The sequence below is a fragment of the Ixodes scapularis genome, unplaced genomic scaffold, assembly GCF_016920785.2.
Source record: "Ixodes scapularis isolate PalLabHiFi unplaced genomic scaffold, ASM1692078v2 PGA_scaffold7__128_contigs__length_106722199, whole genome shotgun sequence".
NCBI classification, from domain to species: Eukaryota; Metazoa; Arthropoda; class Arachnida; order Ixodida; family Ixodidae; genus Ixodes; species Ixodes scapularis.
In genome coordinates this window covers 2,936,489-2,959,307 of record NW_024609882.1, presented here as the reverse complement: position 1 = coordinate 2,959,307, position 22,819 = coordinate 2,936,489, and the positions used below count along the sequence as shown (strand labels likewise).

General features: G+C 46.9%; 1 protein-coding gene across 2 annotated transcripts in view; it reads right to left on the bottom strand.

Annotated features, from left to right (window-relative positions):
- The window catches only part of LOC8028919, a 168,809-nt gene extending 147,806 nt beyond the window's left edge, over window positions 1-21,003 (bottom strand). For both annotated transcript variants that reach the window (XM_029990686.4, XM_029990687.4), the window contains exon 1: window positions 20,596-21,003. The gene's annotated coding sequence lies outside the window, so the exon portion shown is untranslated. The remainder of the gene's footprint in view (window positions 1-20,595) is intronic.
- Between the last annotated feature and the right edge of the window lie 1,816 nt (window positions 21,004-22,819).

Below are 22,819 nucleotides of genomic sequence, written 5' to 3'. Positions count from 1 at the left end.
TCTAACTTTGGCCACGTGATCTCGCTCCCGCCCGTCCCCACGCGCAGAGAGCGGGGTACGGCGATGAAAGGGAGGCGCTGATTGGTCCGGCGAGTGCGCATAGCGTCCATCGCACTGTCAGCTTAGCGGTGAACGGCGCTTAGCGGTTCCTGGCGCACGCAACGCAACAGCGTCTCCGCTGTGTCGAAGACTCGAAGAAGTAGGCCGCCCGACGGGGAAGCGGGTTGCGAAGGGAGAGATGGCGGCGGCGAGAGTGTGCGCGCGCGCTCAGCTGGCGCTGTGAGCGACCTAGTTGCGGACGTTGACTCTCGGCCTGGCTTCGTTCGTGGCTTGCCGCCGGCCCTGTCTGTGTGTGTGTGTGTGTGTGTGGCTTGGCCGCCCGTTCATTTCGCTGCTGGGCTGGAGGTGGCTGCCGGGATCGCTGCTGCCGCCCGCGGCGCACACACCGCGTGATAAAAGGCAACCAGCCCGGCTTACGAAACCCCGTTTCGCCGATTCGTGGATTCCGTCGACTTGCTGTATTTTTTTTTTTTTTTATGTGTATTTTTTTTCTATTTTTTTTTTTCGGTGTTTTACTGGGAATATGGTGTCGTGCCGTTTCGTTATCGGGGCAGAGAAGATGAACTGGGGTATGTTGAGGTCGGGTGTTTGTTTTTTAGGTGCAAGCGTGCGTGCACGCGCGTGTGTTTGTCTGTGTGCTTTCTTGTGTGACTGTGATTTGGTGATGGGGTAAAGTGATCGGGACGCCGATACAAGAAACCACCTGTACGACAGAAGTTGATTTCCGCAATATGTGGCTGTGTAGGCTACTGCCTATAAGTTATCAATCGCTGGATTCACGGTGCGGACGTATCTGAAACTTTTTGCCATGACTGAAAGATACCAAGAGTGTTTTTCGTCTGATTTTGTTTCCCGGTGCAGGGCAGCGTCGCTGTACTTCTGGTTTCGTGCAAGACCTGCGGACGGAACGCAAGTTTGAGCGGACTAAAATGCTCTAATGGAAGCGGTATTGTGTGAAAAGCGTGCGCAAAAACCAAACGTGTAATTTATACCTATTTTTAATGTCCCCCTCATGGTTCGATAGTTTCTCTCACACGTTATCGCCCATCTCTTAATCTTCTTAACCACCCATGCGCGTAAGCATGCGCAGATGAGCTAGATTCGGCAACGACTTGATTAATAACCCTCGAATTTCGAGGGTTATTACATCATTATCAAAAGTGCGCGCCATCTAGGAGCGGCTGCGCTAATTATCCAAATTCGCCATTCTTGTTAGCACGCACTCTGAGCATTGTATTGGACACGACGGTGATGTCAGCGTTCGGCGAAGACTCGTATCCAAATGCACGCTTTGTGCTCCAAAAATAGCGACCGCCAGCGTTGCTCGATGAACTTTTGAAAAGGGATATCTTAAGCGGGACTATAGCATACGTTATCGTGTTTCCTATCTGGTAAAATCGAGAGTATATCTGATATGTTACTCGACTGTGAGCGATCGCTGCCTAGGCTATAATCTTCTCCAAGCACACTCGACAGCTTCTGTATATATTCGCGCAGGCTTCGTTCGACATCCATGCCGGCGTATTCATATATACGGTATAAATGTACACGGAATGCGCGGGAGGAGGGCAGGTGAGCACAAAGTCACGCGGAGCAACGAACATCGGTGCGCATTCGAAAACGTGCGGCAGATCAACACGCGCGTTCTTCGAGTGTTGGGCCACACACATCTTCTCTAGACCGCGTTCCCTCAGGAATCGTGCGCCCCGAAAATCTGAACCGGGAAATGTGCAGCCGACAATAATAACAAGAACAACAACAACAAAAAAAAAAGGATACCTTCCGAGATTAGGTGCTTACGATTCAGTGCGTGCTGATTGCACATTAAAAGCCGCGTACCCCACTTTGCGCACGCGCAGGACGCGGCTTCCGTACCATCGTGCATTACTCCTCCAAACAGTCTTACACCGGATGCATGAAAAAAAAAAAAAAAAAAACGTATCTTTGCACGCCATGTGCTTCCGCATTTTGTTTGGGGGCCAAGATTTAAATGTCATTACATATACTACGCACCTCCGAGCAGACTTCTTCGCTCGAAAAAAAAACTAAGGACCCAATTTTGTCCCGGATTCGGCAACAAGATGCGACTGAGCGGACCACTCTTATGGAGTGGTGCCTCGGTTCCTGCAAGAGTTTGCTATAATTAAAACGAGATGGCGCTGTTGAATAAGAGATTGAACCCGTGGGTTTTGGATGTGCGCTTTCGTTTGAATGCGTGATGCGCGTCAAAGACTTTATGTTAGAGGATCCCGCATGCATTGGTGAACTTTGCTTTCTCCGGCGAATATGTATGGGACGCAGTTTCAAGAAAGGTACTTGTCCAGAAGGATAGAGCGGCCTCATCTGGTGGATCGTCCTGGAAACGCTGAAGCGAGGAAACTTCAACCGCTACTGCTCAAATACGCACGAGTCACGTGTGAGACCGAACTTGCGGAAGATGATCAATCTAAAATTCTAATACGATAAAACTAGTTTCGCCTTTTAAGAGAAAGACCCACGCAGCATCCCTAGTGTGTCGACGGACGCCAGTAGACAAAATTAAAACTTATAATACTCCACTTAAACGGGCACCCTTAATCCTAGGTAATTCTGACCTCAGTCACACTGTTATGGTTCTATGGTATAAGAACTCATTTCACTTTAGTCGGTTGCGAAGAACCTAACTTTACTTAACGGAATTTAATTCTAAAAAGGAAACAAGTAGAAATGAGCGACCGAATAGACCCATTTCACCAAGCGTTCGGCGCATGCCTGAGGCCGCCATAACTTTAGTTCAGAGGGCGCAGGCGGCAGTGCACGTGCACAAGACGGCTCGTGCCGTTTCGTGCTCTACTCGCTCATAACTCCAGCGAGGTTGTCGCACGTGAACAAAGGCTTAAGTTCCCTCGATGCATTGCGCCAGCGGTGGCGTAGTCAAACTGGCTGGCGAGATCGAACTATTAAGTCCCCTTCTCGTAAAACGGGGGGTGGGTAGGAGCGTCGGCCGTCGTCGTCGTTGTACGCGGAAGTCAACGCGCCTCGCGCGCGCGCAGCGGACGCACGTTACGCGAAACTGCCCCGCCGGCGTACTCACACACATCCCGGCCCAAAGTAATAATGTTCTCCCAGCCGCGCCGACCGCGTCGCTTATGAAACTGCGCGACGCGACATGCGAACGAGGCTCGAGGGCGAACCCGTCAAAAAGAGCCGGGCCGCGCCGAGTGTACAAACAGCAAGCGGGTAACTAGAACAACTACGAACAAATAAAACAATTGAAAACAAGAAGAAAAAAGATAATGTGGAGGAGGCTCGCGTTTACCGTCGTCGTGAGAAAACTGCGGCACACTTGGCGACGTCGAGGGACGTTTCGCGGAGGACGACAAAGGGACGAGCTCGCTCGGCTTTGTCCGCGGCGCCGAGGCGTTCCGTCGACGGGGCCGAGACGAGTCTTCTTGTCTCGTTATCTGCCGCGAGGGGCAGCTTGTCCGGGCCGGGAAGTTCGCCTGACCGAAACGTTTTGTCTTGATGGTCGGTGGTAGGGTTAGAGTGCACCGAGGGACGCGTCCCTGAGGGAATATAGTCTACAAGTTCGGGATTACGCCCTGCGGAAGACGTAATGAAGGAGAGTGGCGTCCGCGTCGTAGACTCGCAGTAATGATGCGTTTTCTGCCGAGTCATTAGTGAGAATGATACGCGGTGGTGTTTCGGGAACAAGTCTCGATGTCGGTCAATCCGGTCGTTGCATGGTTCCTGCCGTGTCATCATTTCATTATGTCTACAGTCTTCCTGATTCCTCTGCTGCTAATCACACTACTAGCGGGGTAGGGTCGCCCGCATTCACTTTCGTGATGACCTTTTGGTGAGCTAGTGTGCCGCGATGAAAGAAAAAGAAAAACAAATGCGTAGGCGAAGGAAGAGCCTTCCTATAAGTAGCGGAATGAGGCATAGAAACTCGACGTTGTGTTTTCTGGAAGGATGCCAATCAACTTCGCACGGAAGTAGTTAGGGTGGATCAAGATAATAAGTTGTTTTACCGAATAAAGGGGGCATATCTCGGGAAACACCCAATCGTACCCGGCAGAACAAATACGTATTTTCCAAATCATGTAATCATCATTTAAGCACTAGATACTTGGAGCACACTCACGCTGGTTGGTTGAGCCACATTCACAAAAACGAGTGCGGTTGAGTCACGATCAATTTTGTTTATAAGCAATTTATGAACAATTATGTTTAGAACCTCACGCGGGAATATAATGAACGCCCCGGCATTTCCTTTATTTTCAGTAAATATTGCGAAGGCGCCCACGGACAACACCCACATATTCTTAATTTCTTAACCTTCATCCTGATTGTCATCCGTACAGTTCTCAATATTCATAACGTTTTCTTACCACTCGAGCGTTCGCCTCTGTTATTGGGCTTTTCCGAAAGCGCAAGTACATAAGTTCTGGGCATGCGCGGTAGTTGCTTGGGGATCCAAAGCGTTGGGGCCCCTATGCTTAAACTCCCCCACAAATTAGTTCTTGGATCAGGCCGTCTCGTCCCCATAACATTTTCTTTTCTCGCCATCCAGAATTTTTCTTAATCCAGTGCTCGAAATCCCCAACAACCAGACAGGTGTCGGGTGCATGTAGAGGCTTCCAGCCTTTCCAGTTTCACGATCAACACGTCATTTCCTCGTCCACGAACGTTTGGTTGACGTCCTGCTTATCCGGGAGCGACGAAAAACTCGGCTCTTGACGTCCAAATCGCTCTTCCGTAAAGCAGCCTGTTTTCCGGTCTTTCGTTCCGGCGCGCATCGAAAGTGGATCCCGTTTAAATCGCAGGCGGACCGAACAAAAATGGGTCAGCTCGTCGTGAAAACAAAGATTTGCCTGGAGATCTGACAGGCTGTTTGCCTTATAAGAAAGCGTGAAATCTGAGTCGTACCGACTTACTCGCCGTTACGTCCAGGTAGGCCTTTCGCTACTTGGGAACTTTTCGAAACTAAAATCCGATAGGTTACTGCGCATTATTATTCTTTGAGCAATCTATGAGCAGTATTTGGTGTTTGTGGAGCTGGGGAAACATGAGCTCTGTCCAATGTGAGTTTTTCTTTCTTGCGCATTCGTAAGAAAACAAAAAGAAAAACATTTTAGATATTTGGATACTACATGTTGCACGAGCCTTATATTTAATTATCTATCTTAACGGAACCGTTTCCACAGAAATATCATCAACCAAAGTGGAAGCCATGAGGAGCCGAAGATAGCTGCAATTAAGCACGGCGCAGCTCGAGTCAACAATTAATTATATGGTACAATAGAAATATCGGCAATATTGCGTTGAAATCCTACGCTATATATACTTTTTTTTTTTCAGGATCTCAGTGATGGAAGCAGAAAGGGGACGTCAAAAAATAAATTAAAAAAAAAAAAAAAAAAGAAGAAAAAAAGAAAGACGTCCATTCGCAAGGGTGACCCATACGTTAACCTCGGTTACGGAACTTTCAAGACTCCAACGTTCTTCTTCACTCGCCCCACCCTAAATTTCGAGAGGGGACACCGCTGCGCCGCTGCACGCGCTTCCACAGAAAGAGAAAAGCTCCCTAGAACAAGAAATGCTCGCCAGGGTTGATAACCTCTCTCGCTTTCGCCGCAAGTTCTTCCACCTCGTGTAAATTTCGTCCTTGCGCGGGGACGGCTTTCGCTTTCGTACACTTCCTATATGCTTTATATCTTTCTTCTTTTTTTTCACGTTGTCTCTAAGTGCGGTTAAGATGGTGTTTGTTGGGCCAACCAGCCGGCGGAAATAGCGTCTGGCGACGCGACAAAGAAAAGAACCCCTCGAAAGGGAAGGCGACATAGCAACGTCCTCCCGACACGGAATGGAAATATGAAAACGGCCAGTCGCGGCCGTTCTTTTCTGCGTGAGCCGGAGAACTGAAATGTAACCGTGTTTCGGAAACAGTTACGAGCGAGCTCGAGGGGGGAAGGGTCGGAATGGGAGTTTGGAAGCGAGCCGCGGACGAGCCCATTAGACTGCGACGTCACGTCCGCCTGTTCTCGTTGGGTGGCGGGGTCGGATCCCGAGGAATGGCTAGGGACGTTGTCCTGCTACTGGAAAAAATAACTCCTGTTTCGATTTCATGTTGCTATCCTATCGGGTTCTGTGACAGGAATGGAGTTGTGTTTCTTTTATGTTTTCGTATAAACGGAACTATGAACAGGTACACAGCTATGTGAAGAATTTGTAATCTTACTCTGTTATCTTCGTGCGTTCTTTATTCACCGGTTAATTGTATGGATCATTTATTATTATCGCTTATAAATGTTTACCTTAAATTAATAGATCGCTTTTTTTTCTTCTTTTTTTTTCTTTTTTTTTTTTGGGGGGGGGGGGGGGGGGTAATAACTATAAGTAGCTATACAAATCTGTAAGCGAATTGTTGTAGTCGACTTTTACCACTTTCCGAATACGTCATTGTGAAACCGATCAGTGACATCTTTTTGCAAAATCACGGCACTGGAAATGTCGAAGAAAGTTAATGGACAATTCCAATCGCTACAAACCTGAGAAATCAACTTCTGGGTGCACGAACTTGCAGAATGCACGGAAACTGTGGCGAAAGTACAAAAGGTAAGCTACCGACGATATATATATATATATATATATATATAATTTTTTTTTTTTTTTTTTAGCCCAAGGATTCTGGGAAGATTGAAACGAATCAGAATGCCTTTTGGCTTTACCCCGATTTAGCTCAAGAACGTTGCCTTCGGTGGTGCATTCACATCTTGCGGAAGCCTATTCTATAGCACGGTCTACTAAAGCACTTCGATAGTAACAGGCTTGGGATCGTCGTATAATGCGTCCTAATTCGTAAGTTGATTGCTCTTATATATAAGGCCGCGACTAAGACGACGACAAAACACGGTGCTATACCGAGCCAACTGGCCCCATTAGCCCTGGAAAACCGTAGCTTCGTTTTCCGGGGACACTCGCCGCTTAGATACATTCACGCTTCTCATCGCGTTCATCTCCGTCACACGCACGTCGCCGCACACGCACGAAAGCGGATGAAACATACGCAGTCATCTGGGAACGAAGACCGATCGAGAACTGATCCCGAGTCGCTTTCTTTCCATCGCGGGCGTCGCGATTAAGGCCGATCAGGATTAACAACCAGAAAAACAAAAAACAAAAATAAACCGTGCACGCTCGCGACTTGTTTGGTAGAGGGAACACGCGACGTGAGTCGTTCCCTCGATCTCATTGTTGGCGCTCGGTGACGTCGAATGTGCTCTCGCTATTTATTTATTTTTTTCTCCGTTCCCGAAGCGGGCCGCTGTTCCAGAACCATTAGAAGGTCGACGACGTTGCAGCGCAAACGTCGACGCGGTATCAACGGGGGCGCCGCGCTCGCTCGCACGCTCGAGAGCGAGCGAGCGCTATACGGTGCGATATTAAACGAGGGCTGCGGCTGCACAGATTCTCAGCTGATGAAGGTCGGCGCTCGTTCCACTTCGAACGGTAACGGCTTTTTGGTGTGCGTCGCGCGTTGAGACAGTCGTTTCCGCGAAGCTGCCGCAATCTGCCGTTGCGCAGAGAAACGACACAGCCCCGACTCTGTTTTGTGAGCGGGTTGGGGGATGGTGATATCCGCGTTGGAATCTCTCCCTCCGACCCGTCTTTGCCCGAGAGTCGAAGTTGTTGGTTGCGGGCGTCGCTAAACTGTGCCAGGGCGAGATCGTAGAGGTGGGTCCCGCGGGCGATGCTTCTGTGTCGGAGGGTTGTGCGGTGTTGCAATTTTGAGGGCGTTTGATAAGGCAGAGTGACTTTCTTGTTTGCTAACAGGTAGCTCATAAGAATTGCTGGGTTTAGTTGGCTAGTTGTATGATACGCTTGATTAAACAAATGAAAACATCTACAACTCAATATAACATAGTTAGGAAACTAGGTGAGCACATCCTGGAATGCGTCGTTTTGTACATACTGGTAAAATTACTCATTTGTTTACATGTGGTTCTTTTCTTAATATATGCACGTTTCGGCGCCGCGTAGACTTCGAAGGGTACTTGGAATATTTAGCTTACTGGTGTCTGGTTCTCAATATCTTTGGGTTGTTATTTCTTGTTTTGTATGAGGTTGTTTATGTCTGTTCATATTACAGATTTTTCCGAACGAAGCCTAGGTGAACAATTGTTATCATAATCTGACGTTGGCATATTTATGCTATATTCAATTCGACGATGCACCTCGGCTAAAGGCTCAAACTTTTTGTTTCCTTAACTTATGTGTCGCTGTAACTCGAAAACAGACATGAAGCGATATTCGTACGCACTGCGACGCAGTTAGCGCGAACACGGCATCGGTTACATTTCGCAATTTACTTACGTAATATATCAACGAGCATGAAATGTTACAGCCTTAGTTAGTGCCCCGGATAAGCACGTTCCACCCCACTATTGGACACGAGGGTGAAGTCAGCGTTCGGCCAGGGCTCGGATCAAATCACGCGCTTCGTGCACAAGGAATGGCGACCGCCAATGTTGCTTGGTGGCATTTTGAAAACAGCATATTCTTTGGAAATAAAAATCGGCGTTTTCATTAAATTTTTCTGTACAAGAAAAAAAAAAAAAGACAAAAAGATGAAGAGAAACGTTGTGTCGAAGAATTACCCGTCCCCTTTTGGTCTCGTGTTTCTGAAACAAAAACATTTTGAGCGGACGTTTGCTACCCTTGTTTGTCTCCATAGAGAAAAGCCCTGGTGCAGCAAAGTACTCGCGGCGAATGGCTATCATCCACGGCCGCCTTTTTCGCCGCCAGTCACCTTGCCGACCTCGCTTCATGATTTATTTTTTGCACAAAGGCGAGCGCGTCGGCGCCTGACCCAGACTGGCCGCGCGCAACGTTGGAGGCGTCAACGCGAATTTCGCTGGGCCGGTCGACCTTGCGTTCTAATCCCCGACGCGAGCGGCGAAGACCTGCTTGCAACGGCTCACCGACTTCCCCAGTGATCGATTGCGAAGAGCCGAGCTGGCCGACGTGGCCAAATAACGGGTCTAAAAAGAATGGACTGGGGCAGCAGCGGAGCTGCGTTCAGAAAGGAAGCGACAGAAACGCAAAATGTGTCGGGGAAAAAACCAACTCTTCGGTGGCAGAGCTGGTCGGGCCGGTTGGAAGAGGACGCCCGGAGCGGAAGCAAGACGAGATGAAAAGCGAGGCATTGAGAGAGCGTTCTCCTCGGCATTGCTGATGGAGTTTTTCGAACTCACTCTCGTCGCGGATGTTCAACGAAGGTTGGAGAGTTAGCATCATGTATGGTGCGGCTGTGAAATAGCGCAATCCAGTTAGCGTGAATAAAACGCACGCCGTTTCATTCTTCCTTTTCTTTGAAGTTTAATGTGTATCACCGGAACTATTACCGTGGTGGATTTGGGCACCAACCTAAGCAGTGGAATTTGGTGCTCGTCAATATTATGTATCAGTAAAATGGAGAAAAAAAGTGCCGATGTCGCGTTGCTACAAAAGGTTTAGCGCACTTGTTCGCCGTCGATGAAGCCTGGTTAAAAGATCATAAAACAAAACGAGCGACCTAGTTCGCGTTATTGTTAATATCAGCTCGAAACTAACTTGCTTAATTTGTGCACACGCAGCCGAAGTGTGACATGACGCAGATGATGATGATGACGGTTATGTTGATGATAAAGCGCATAGGATTTGCGGAAACGAATCAGGCGAGCTGACAGATCCAATGCGAGGAAACCGGCTAATTGCGATCGCTGAGCCGCGTTGGGAATTGGTAAACCTCACTCACTGTCCAAAGTGCATTTTGGACAGTGAGGTTTACAAGAGCACTTTGTACAGTGCACTTCCGCACTCTGCAAAGTGCATCTTCGCAGCGGAACTATTAGGTACCATTTTAAGGTGCACTAACGATTCCTACCGTCTAAAAATGGTCTATAGACCCACCCCTCCCGAAATATTGTTTCCTGAAGTTACTGCATGGTAGCTGATGCACGCCCCCCCCCCCCCCCCCCCCCCACCCCCTTTTTTCTTACCTACACATACATGCCAGGGTACGACAATAGAAGCACAGGAACAAGTAATGGCGTTCGAACCGAAATATAGGTAAGCAACGATTGAACCCGCCTTCGATTGCGGAAAATAGGTCCCGATTTGAAACAATGCAGCGGTGATTTCTGGTCGTTCTGCGTCATTGTCCACGTGCAGCGCGCTTTGATGACCTCTCGACGTAGCAATTTTTCCACTCTTTGAGCGTGCAAAGGGTAGATAGGACCTAATGCGTATAATCAGGGGGATTGATACTCGAAAAAAATCACCGTGCACAGTAATCTCGACCAAGTTCTATTGAGCGTTTAAATGAGTAAGACGCATCAACTTACAAGAAAGGTGTATGGATGACCAGGAAATAACAGAAAATAAATTTGTACCAAGATGGAGGACGGCCAACCCTCGTTAATTATACTTTAAATCTAGGCCAACAAACCCTTTAGCTTCAAGGCGACGGCGATTTCGTGTTTCCGTGTATTTGGACTGTTATGATCTTATTTATTTACTTATTACGGTACCTCATGGCGAAAATGTAACTAAAGTGGGGAATAGGCAACTGTAAACACATCAAAATAGACAAAAATAATAGGTAATAACAGTCATGGTACACTAACGCAAAAATAGTCATTAACAATAGTTTTAAACAAATCCAGCGGGTGTATTGATACTAATAAGGCGGGCAGGTGGTTTCATCCTGACACCGGTTTGCTGGTAAATCCGGGAATAAAAATGCCTTTTGTGGCAATAGTAGCCGCGGGCAGAGATACCCGCATTGACCAGCAAACCGGCCATGGGCTCATTGTCGTAGACAGAGTTACGCGACACCGCCACTAAATGATTTGGTGGATAATTCGTAGCGTAACTCGTCTTACTTTGCCCGCGCTTGCGTGCTCTAGTTTAGGTAAAGGCGACTGCTTCCCGCAGTCGGTGTGTGTGTGGTCGTTCTAACGGCACGCCTTTCTTTTTTCGCAGTCCCACAGCCCGGTTCCCGTGGTCGCGAATCCTCGTGGGTCGAGACAGATGAAGTGCGTACACTGGAGTCTAAGAACGGGCAAAAAAAACCAAGGAAAGAAAGGTGCTTCTTGGCTGCGATGGAAACGATGAAGTAAAAAAAAAAAATAAAGAAAAAGCGTCAGGAGAATTTAGGCTGTGGTACTGGTAGGAAAGTGCGCTTTGCTCGCTTTACTCGGTCCGCTGCTTACCGAATCTTCCTCTTTTATTTTTTTATTTTTTTGTGGGTGTGTGTGCGATGGATGGGTCGTCAAGTCTGTGTGCTCTTTACTCTGCAGGGTGTGCGTGTGTGGTCCCAGGGACTTGTCGTTATACCTGTCGGCTCCTGAATGTTGACGGTCCGTGAGTCGTTTCTAACCGCGTCAGTTGAGCACACACGTAGTTTGATCCCAAGCGAGTGCGGCTTTAAAGACAAAGAGGAAAAGGGGGAGGGGGGGACAGATCATATTAAACCGTGTTTAAAAAAAAGGAAACAAAATTATACAACGTTTGTGTAACTGCGCACGCTGCTGTTGTTGTTGTTTTTATCTTCTCAACATTGACAAAACAGAATAAAAATCGTAGAGTATTATACTAAGGGACGTATAACACGCTGCTGTTGTTGTTTTTATGTTCTCAACATTGACAAAACGGAATAAAAATCATATAGAGTATTATACTCACGGACGTATAATGAACCTGTAATTTGCTTTAGCCTTAAAGCGAAAGGGTTGGATTTAATCTCGGTGGATATTCCCTTTGTATCGAGTACGGTATATCGGGTGAACAGAATATATGCTTCTGCCCTAGTCAAAACTAACTACGTAGTAATGACTACGTAAGCGAAGGCCAACACTGGCGAAGGCCAGTGTTGGCCTTTGCTGATGAAGACATCTCTACAACACACAACAAACATAACAAAGCACTACGGCTTTGTTATCTAGAGTATGTGCACAAAGATTGGATTCTATTGTTATGGCTAAGGCGGATGGATGGATGGATGTTATAGGGAAGATGGGGCACTTTTGCGTTTGAGGAAGAACACTTGAATTGCGTTCATTTGGACTTTAGAATAACAGATATCACGATTATGTTTCAATGCCACGCGCCGGAGAGTCATAAGAGCTATTTCAAAATAGGGCTGAAGCCCGCCGCCTCCCTTCCCTAGCCTTGGGCAGCCAAAGGATCCATCGACGACGTCACGTACCGCGACTGTCTTTCGCGTTTCCTAGCGTTTAACATTACTTACGCAGCAAATGGCTTGGGTATTCGGGTTCAGGGGGTAGAAACACGCTAGAATTCACTTCTAACTCTTTTTTTTTTTCAAGAACCTCCGTAGACTCCATTTAATGGCTATACCTTTTGTAACTGGCGGTAGCTTGCGCCACCTACCCTAAGTCTAAAAAGACAAACATATGATGCCGCCCGCACTTCCCTAAGACAATTTCTCCCCCTAACTATCACCAGGCAGTGTGGGATATTACCGGGATAAGGTTTGGGGGATCGGGCAAAAAAAGAAAAGTAAACTTAACAACATCACCTTCTGCCCTTTCCCACCGGCGAGGGAATCGCCCATTTTTCTCTGGTCAAACATTGTCGGCATTACCTCAGTTACCCCAGGCCAACGTTACTAAAACCCTCAGTTGGGAAACTCACCCTTGAAACCTGGGCCGCTGGCGTCCACCAAGACCGAGCTAAATACGATAACAGCGCCACCCTTTAGCGACGAGTTGAAACATGAAAGTTGCTTTACATAGCTACTGCGAGATGGCGCTACCGGCCTTGCCCGACTCGACGTGCAGCCCTGCAATTCCCGGAATGGACGCTGCGGGAGAAATGGCGGCGTTGCGGTCGCCATTAGCTCGGTTCTCGAGTACGGAGTGGAGCCACTTTTTTAAAGCAGGCTCTGTGGCAGTTTCCCATCCGAGTGGTTCCAGTAACGTCGCCCCAGGCGAAATGACTATGTCAGTGTTGCCTGTGCACTCTCCAACTTCTCCAAACAGCCGACACGATTACGAAATATGACCATGAATGCTTAGAAAACTAAATACCGTTTACCTTTACTTCACTAATATAAAAAAGCGCGCTATGACAACAGAGAGCAATACGTGTAATATTAGTGCTCTTCATACACTCTGCGTATAAGAATTTCTCTCTCACATTGTTTTGCTGTGCGGATACAAGCTTTTCTGAGGTAGTACTGCACCCACCAGCCTTCGGACCCCAATTCATCGTAGGGTAAGACAGGTTATAGGATAGCGTTTCACGTGTTTACGTCATCGTCAGGGTTACAATGCAAACTCTTGTTCTCTTCTTTGAGGACTAAGCATAATTTTTAGCTTCGTCATGCCCCTAGTTTTTTTCCGGAAAATACCGTGATTGTCACCCTCAAGCAGTTCGCGTGAAAGTAGGCGCACCAGACTTCTTAATCTGCGCTCGCACTGCTAACCTATAACACAAAACACTGTCTGAGGCGTGTCTCTTCCTTGTATGACGTCACAGTTATTACACATTAGGGAGTTCTAGGGAACCATTTCTGCACATCCTATACGGCACGATGGGCCCTTCCGTACGAACTGATCACGTCTTATGGCTGACGATTCGCACACGGGCAGTTCGTTCCCTCAAAGAATTCCCTAAAACTCCCTAAGAACTGTTTACAGACACGTTTGAAGCACACATATGTACGAAGCCTCGAGCACGTGTCTGCATATAATTCTGTCATCATGCCTACCGCCTATACAGTGTGTGTGTGTGTGTGCGACTTTAGAGTGTAAGGCGACGGGGTGATGTTTCTCGAGATCTGTCGCCTATAGATGCTCGGACGACTGCTGCGTTCCTTTTAAAATGTTTCACTTTCTAACGTCGCTCTTGCAGTAGACGGCCCACTTGAAGAATACGCGGTACGCCTACCACGTAGTAGCGGCTTCGCGAGTGTTTTTCTGCCGCCCCAGGCTCTTGATCGGAAGCTGCATGCGCGGTTGCTGAACCTGTTAAGGCCTGTTCACACATGCAGCGGAGCGCTACAAGCAGAGCGCTGACCTCGCGCTAAGCGCGTGTTGTATCGCACCGTCAAAACTGTTGCTCATAACAGACAACACGTGAGCAGCGCTACATCAGCGCTTCGCTGCATGTGAGAACCGGCCCGGCCTTTTCCTTTCCACCTGTAGTCTCGCGAAGTTTTTATCTAAGTGCCATGGGACAATGACTTTATGATATCAGAGTTTTCTGAAATGTACGCTGATAGTTTTTATTTTTTTGGCTTCGGTTCATTGCGTCTTATATTTAGATGAAGAAGGTAATGAATAATAAATTTACCACTCTGAGATCTGTGTTTACTTCCTCAGTGGATCGGCCGCCCGTGTTCTTATCCAGGCACTCGATGTTCCAGGCTAGCTCTGATAAGGGCGTTGCTCGCGTTTTATCCGATATGGACAAGGCACAAAAGTTCAGAAGATAAGCGCAAATAATTTCAGCGACCATCGAACCTCGATAAGCATTTTTTTTCCTCGTACAGAATGTAAACACGAAGATATGTTTTGTGCTGAAACCGCATCCTACCGGGCAGACAACGAAAATAGCTCAAAATATGACTGTTCTTGGTTGGGTAGTGGCTAGACTGCTACTTGGTTTTTCTTGTTTTATCAGCAACGTGTCGAGTACTGCAAATTCCCAATGTCTAGACTGGCTTCGACCTCCGGAGTTTGGCCTGTTCGAATCTCGCAAGACGACTACTGTGTACGTGACCTGACGTTAATTAATGAGTTTGACAACCGCGTACAGCTTACCAGATCAAAAGTCACATTCCCTCGACAGGAACAAAACAACGGAAGTCAGATGAGACACAACATTAAAGCAGACGCCATTCTATACTTCGTTTCAGCTTCAGTCCAGACGCAGCCAACTGTACGAGCTCATGGGACCATTCAAGCAGCGTCAAAAGCCAAATCATTTGGCCTTTTTTTAATTATGTTTGGGTCAGCGATGATAGAGCAGATATAGAAACATAACGAACACCATGACTGTGCGTTTCTTGACGTTCTCTGATAAACCCGATCAGCTGATAGCGTTGGTTGCGTCAGAACTTAAGTCTAGTTTAGCCAGGCAGGGTCCGCATATTCCGCGGGCTAATCAAATTAACAAAAAACGTACAAAACGAGAAAAAATATTTAAAATGCAATAAAAGGGGTATTCGTGCGCCTATCCTTCCCGTGTACTTCACCTGACAGCATTGACAAGCTGTGGGTATTCATTAAGTCCGGAGATAAGAGCTTGCTACAAGTAGCGACATTCTTTGAAGCGCCGACTGCGTGACGGTGCAGGTTTTAGGAAGTGAATGGCGGCGCACAGCAGAGGTGTGAATTGAATGCCACCACGTGCTTCCAAAGGCATGTGCTTTGTCATTTGTATTAGTTGTCATTACACAGCGGATGACTGAACTGAATTCCGCCATGTGCTTTGTCAATTGTATTGGTTGTCTACACTTGTAAAAAAAAAGTATCAAGGGACTTTAGGTATTCAGTTAAGCTGAGGATTGTATGCACCTTGGCAAACGTAGAGCACTAGTTGGCTGAAAACAATGAGCTATCAAGAAGATGACCTGCAGGAGAAGCAGAAACGTATTGTTACTTCCGGCACATTTCGAAGTTTCCAAAATGGCGCCAACGTGAGCATATTTGACCGATTCTGCGAAAATTCCTTGACAGACTCGTTTGGGAAGGGGCAACGCCCTGCACGGCGAAGCAAAACAAACGAGAAAAGAATCGCTAGGACCTGAGAAAGTTTCTAGTTTCCGCAAAAAGCCATTGTCCACAGACCTGCTGGACAGGTCTCCGGAGGGGGTGGCTTAACCGCTTGACCTTCAACCGCGCCTTGGAAAGCCGATTTCCGCGGCAGGCCGTACTTGGTTTCATTGCTTCGTTGCACCCTCGGGGAAGCCGAGAGGCTTTGCAGTCGACCTTCGATTCCCCGACCACTTCCTTCCTCGAGCGCGCACTACAATGTGTCCTCGGAGGGACTACAATCGAACGCCAGACGAACCTTCCTTCATCCAGACGACCAGACCCGCGGAGAAGTCGTCGACGCGAACCAATTAGGCCAAGGACGGAGCGTGAGTAGCTACAAGTGCAGCTGCTAAACAAGCTACAAAGAAACGCTACTTCAGACATTTTGGTTCTTCAAAAGGTTGCTGCCAGTTATTTAAAGCTGTATGCGAAATCGCAAAACACGCCTCCAAAAATGTTTAAAAAATAAAAACAAAAGCCTGCGATAGAGTAAAACGATTACGCAGGGGCATCTGGACACCACACATAATTAGCCCCAGAAGTCTCATATTCGAATCGTAGCGAACGTCATCTGCGTCCGCTCTGCATCAAGGGCCAAAATGGAGGCACCCTGATGTCGATACCTGAAGCGCAGCTTATTCAGGTACAGTCACGAACGAGGACATCGTCACCATCCAGGACGCCAACAAAAGTTCGAGACGCAGTTTCCATCATTTTACATAACGCCCTCTCCCCTCTGTAACGCCTTATGGCCCCTGAGGGTATCGTAAATACATACATAAGTAAATAAATATGAAGAAGCCTCGGCGAGCGCGTGTCTAACACGGCCTGCCGCGCAGTCTACCGGGAGAAAGCTCTAACAATATGAAGGCACTCCAGCGGCTGCTCCGTTTTTTGTTGTCACTCCTCGCTTGACCAGGTGTCACCGAGCTAATGCTCATTTCCGCCACAAAAGTTAAAATGGAGCGTTTCTGAGTCTACCCGATCGGAAGGTTGAGCGATCAGTTTTTTTTTGCGTTTTATACTAAGTTCGCGGGATACCTGCAAATACACGAAATTTTTTTTTTTTTTTTTAACGAGCACAATTATTTCTTGGTTTTATCTCAGTAATTGTTTGCCGACCAAGTGGGGAGTGGCGACAAAAGCCGAACAGCCGCTCATTCACACAATAGCCTCCACGACAACTCGTCCTTCTTCCGCTAAATAGCACTGGAGGTCTCCTGAGCCACGCGCCCGCCCGGGCTTTTTTGTATAGAGTCCTGGACTGTACAAGCAGTTACTTCTATCGCTCGGGCTGTACACTCGGGCATCCATGGAGATATTGCAAATAAAGGCGGCCACTGGCACCGGATCTATGGAACGGTTGCTGCGACGATCCAGGACAAGCCTGACACTTCGACTTCCCGTTTACTGCCGAACGCGGCAAATACATATTGTTTCCCCCAGCATACATGCGGAACTCAGCATCAGGGTGGAGCTGGCATGTCTTTGGCTAGCTGGGTTAAGCCGATGCCCGATCCAAGGGTTCGGCCGTATCCATCATTCCTTTCTCTATAAAACATCGCTGTCTTCTGTCCCGACAAACTCTGCTAATAATTGCGCTATCAAATACAACTGAAATTTCCCATGACCCGAAGGCTGAATTCTATGACAAGTGGAGTGGATGAACGGGATTCGACGGTATTATTCACTTTAAATATATTACTTCGCCACTGCTGCGCAAAATATTCAAGAACATAAGATTTCTGCGAAACTGTACGACAATGTATGCTTTTGCAACGTACGCAGAGTACGTGTGATGACTGTCGAGACCTTTGTCTGCAATTCAGCATTCAAATGTGAGCTGATTTCTGGAGATTTTTAGTCGAAGCGTTTGACCCTCTCGCGGAAACATTCGAGTGATCAGACCGTTGGCCATCTGAATGTTTCGGCAATTTGCTTATCAAGCATCTCATAACCTCTAACAATAGACCCTTTCCGAAATTCAGCGCCATCTGGTGGCTGCAATGGCGGTTTAACTTTTGCCATACGAATGGCGGCAATGAACCCGTAGCCTGCAGTATTTTATCGGGCACCGTCACCTTTGCATGTCAACGGCAGACGAGAATAAACTTTTCGCTATACAGGTTTTTCTGAATCATCTCATCCAGTCTCGATTCCCACAACGATGCAACCAGTCAGAACGAAGCGCCAACCCAGCCAGACGCCTTGATAAAGTTCTATAAGTCAAGGGGTTTCGAAGTCGATTTTGTGCCACAAACAGGTTCACTGGGCTCGAATTACAGAAATGAACACTTACGCAGCGCTTGCATTCAATTCCGGTTTCGCAACGTGCTAACGTCTAGAATGTATAGGCCTCGAATCCTCAGCTTAGGAGTATCTTCAACATGTTCCTTCATCAGTAAATAGAAAGCCGCCATTGGTATGGCACATATGCCATTTTTCCGATGATGATGATAGTGATCAAAGTGGCCAGAGTGAATTTCGGGAAGGGTCTATTGAAGAAACGCCGCCGAAAGCTTCGCACTTAAACTTCCTCTTTCTGGAGGTACGATTGTACAAATACTGCGCTGAGGACCATGACTCCCTCGCTTAATACTAATAACAAACGCGCATGTAAATTTACTACGTGATTTATTATTATTACTAAAATATAAAGAAACTTTAAACAAATTTCGGAAACTGTGCTTTTCGAAATTCCAGTAGATTTGAACATGATTGTTTCGAGAGCAGTTTCGCATTGCCGTTAGAATCATACGCCTCATACGTTAAGTACTGAGGGGGAAAAAAAAAGACAGAAACAAAGAAGCTAACCGAACCCAACGCTAGTATGCGAACGAGGAAAAGCAAAAAGCCGTAAGTGGATGAAACTAGCCAAGCTGCAGAGCGAATGTTCGCTACCAGGAAAGCGAAAATTGCTCTAGCATGTCTGGCTGGGAGTTGCGGGGATTTACATTGCAGATTAAGTTCGCGTTCACCGTTTGGTTAAGCTGCGATAAAAACGTGGACGCGGGAAGAAAAAAAAATGTTTAGGGGTCGCATAGCGGCAAGAAGACGAAAGGAAAGCAACCAGGGAGCTGTGTACGCTGGAATCGCGGGCGCGTGGAGTCCATTTTCTTCCTCCCGCGTGCTCGGGTTAAGTCGCCGCTCCTGTCACCCTGTTCGTTAACTCGTCGACGTTGATGCGCTGCGTGATGCCGCATTCCGGCCCTGGCCACACTCACTCACCACGGGCCTGCGCGAATGCCCTGGCGAGCCTAGGCGGTCCTTTTTGTGCCTTCTTTGTACTTGGTTTCGTTTGCGTTGCGGGAGGTTACGGACGGCCTCCAGTCTGAATGTTCCGGTACACCCCGTCTGCGCGAGCGAAAGTTCGCCAGCCGGACGCTGCATAGAGTCTCGCAGAGCAACGAGGGTCACCCACCAACGTGGTCAAGTTGGTATCGTATTTCCTCCAAATGAAAAGAAAAAAAATAGGAGCCACAGAGGATAAAAACACGCCATCCACCGTTTCTATCAAGCACACTGATGACACGGCCCACTGATAAGTGAGATACACTCGAGACCGGTTAATAGGGAGCCCGTTACTGTGGATCACCCGCAATATGTACATAGGTTTCGAGCTAAAATTGGGTGAATACGTGCCTCTTATATGTCTCGTTACTGTGGATGTCTCACTTTATGGACAATTTGTGGGTGGAATGAACAAGTCAAGTAGAGAGACACTACTGTACATGGATTTGAATAGTAGAGAGTTTTAAAGGACCGTTTTTGCGCACTCGATGGATACAGTACGATGGTCCCTCAAGTAAGAACTGCCCATATATGCGAGTCTTCTGTGGCAGCGCATGCGCAGTTGGTACCGGAGGGCCCATAGTACCGTATCAGATCTGCAAAAACGGTTCCCTAAAAGTCTATATTAAAGAAAGTTAAACGTAAAATACAGTAAAAGTAAAATACAGTAAAACGATTGCAAGTCGGACGACCATAGAATATTATACGAATTTTGAGAGTGAACTTATCTCAAATATTCTGCTGCAGATGCGCTGCCAGTGTGTTCTCGAACAAATAAGAACATTCTAAAGTATAAAAAAGTATTAAATTTATTTTCGGTTGTTATTAACTAGAAGAGAAAATTAATAACTGCGTCTATTATTTTTGTCTTACCCTCGTCGTTTGCGTTCGCAGTAGGGTCTGCATGTACTTGCGCAATACAAAAATAACTTATGGTGTTTCCGGTAAACACGTACACTTCGAATGATATTTTTATTTTGGCGTCATCCTTTTTTTTAATTTTTTTTATTAAGGTTGTCATAATCGTAGTTATCCATCACAGACTGAACAGCGTATGGCGCGTGTGTCTAAGAGTAGTCCCGCCCCATTCCCCTAGGTGGCGCTGAGAGCGCTTCGAACACAGTGCAAACAGCTGCTTGTCGTGCTAACAAGCTTTCAGGCTGGAAGACTGGCAGTTCAAACACATACATCGGTAAATTTGAAAACCTGAATGTTTTTTTTTTTTTTTTTTTTTTTTTTTTTTTATAGGAAGTTAACTTTATTTAGTTTGTTTTTGTTAGACTGACAGCCTTACGGCCCAAGTCGACAAAGCTGGGATTGAGAAGTTAAAAAAAAAAAAGGCATGCAGCACTAAACTTATGCAAACTGCATAAATAAGATTGCCGACGAACCCCACATCGCTTTTCCTCCGCAATATGGATGGGCAGCCTACCTTTGAAAATGGAAGAGCTGGACGCTCCTCCAAGTCGGCACCTGTCGCGTTTCCTTGGATTAATCCGTCAGGAATCCTCGCCGGATTTGAGCTTACGGCTGGCACACACGGAACCAGCAATGGCGTCCACCAGAAACACACACACCGGAGGAACACTAAGGAAAGCGACAACGCTTGCGGTCTGTCGCGACATGCACGAAGTTTTCCGCACAGCGGGAGAACAACCGTTTGAAGAATCAGCCGCAGGCGCACAAACCGGAGTCACACACGCGTCGGAGACGCGGACGGCGACGCAAACGCGGCACCGACACAGGGCGAAGCAGACGACGTTTCGGTTGCCTGCGGAGCCGGGCGACGAACACACAGCCTGCCTTCGGCGAGTTGGCTGGCCGACTGAAACCCGCGCTCCCGATCTCCCACGCCTCCGTTTCTTTCTCCGTCACGTGGAGGAGGAGAAAGCACGTGACCCAGTAGCGCCGACGTCGCGATACGTCACGCGTGACGTCACGAAGAGAGGAGAGGGGTGAAAAAGGGGGAAGGAGGAAGCTTCGTACCACTTTCAGGTGGGCGAACCGTTGGGCTGCCTTTTACGATGTGCGTTTGATTTTTATTTCCTTGAAGGTAGATTCTTTCTTTGTTCTGTCTGCGCACGACCGTGCACGTTATGTCGTCTGCGGATGAAACCGAACGAGGTGGGATGACGATCATTTCCTGTCGTGTGCTAAACGATGTCAGATTTATGTAGGGTGTTTGTGCCTAACCATAAACTGAACAAATAAGCGTCTGGTGAATTAAATCTTTTCTGGCTTTATACTGCGGAACTCCTTTCTTTAATTAAAGCAACTACAGCTGCATTATATTATTTTTTCCTTTGAAACGTTTTGTTGCGTTTATTCAGAATAGATGTTTAAAAGAAAAACTGAGGTGAATTGAGGTTCAAGAAAAATTAGAGTTGAGATATCATAGCGACCGTCTTGTCTTGCAAATGCGAGCCTTCCTTGCATGTTATGAATATGTATGAATTTATCGCGAAACTTAATATTGCGAAATATATTCGAAGATAATCTTAAACTATAATTTAACTGGAAAGTGTCTTATATATTACATACATATCTGTCTGACGCAGGCCTAACTGATTGTGAGTCGACAAAGGTCGACTCACTAAATGCTTTATAACTCCAACAACGCTTCGAAGTGCGACTTCATTACTTTATATATATATATATATATATATATAAGCGCAACGCTGTAGCAAGTGATTTTTTTTATATTGTTTCATGTATAGGTGTGTGTAAAATTTACTACACATTTCTAATATGTCATATCTAATGAACACAGTAAGTTAATTTACAATGAGATTATTAAATACACACTGCGTTATCCTTGTCCCGACATACTTATATATTCATTTGACGCAAGTCAGTCTGCAATCCCGGTGTGTATGTACATTAAAAAGGGCGGTTCCGCTGGACATTCTCTAGGAAAGTAATCGAAATATATTTTATCTTTCATGGCCTCTCAACAATGTAAAATATTTACGAGTTCATACATTCCCGAGAGCGGTATGAATATCGCTATTTCGCATTCAATCAACACGCCGGTATGCTCGTCATTTTGTAATAAAAAGGAAAACGTTTGCTCCCTGTAGCAAACGAAGCAAAAACAAACCAGAACAAAATATTCCTCGTCACCTTCCCAGTCATGAAAATATGTGCAGCTGACGGGTTGCACAATACTCCCAGGCAATAAACTCGTCGTCCCGAACATTTCTTTTTTTTACACATTTAGTTTTTGTTGATTTTCAGTCCGTGCCACCGCTAGAACTCGTTCAGTCTGACGACTGCGGAAGCATTCCACCTCTCGCGATCGGGTTGTGGACAGTAGGCACACAGGGTTGTAAACACAGTTGCACGCACGACCGAGTATCTTGTACGTCGGGCACACGGGATCCATCACCAAGCGATAGGTAGCGAAAGGGTTAAAGCAAAGAACCGTTCACCCAAAATCTGGGACTGGTTCTGCTCCTTCGTTAAATCGTGTCGCAGTGCTCTCAGCTTTACACAAGGTGCCTCAAACATAAAAAAAAGAGCATGCAATATAATAAGCCAGAGAAGTAAAATAATAAAGCTCCTGCCCCGTTTTGACGTGACAACAGCATAGATTAGCGGTCATAAAGATTAGTTCCGTCTCAGGTAGACTGCTTCCGGATCTTGACTTCATTAAG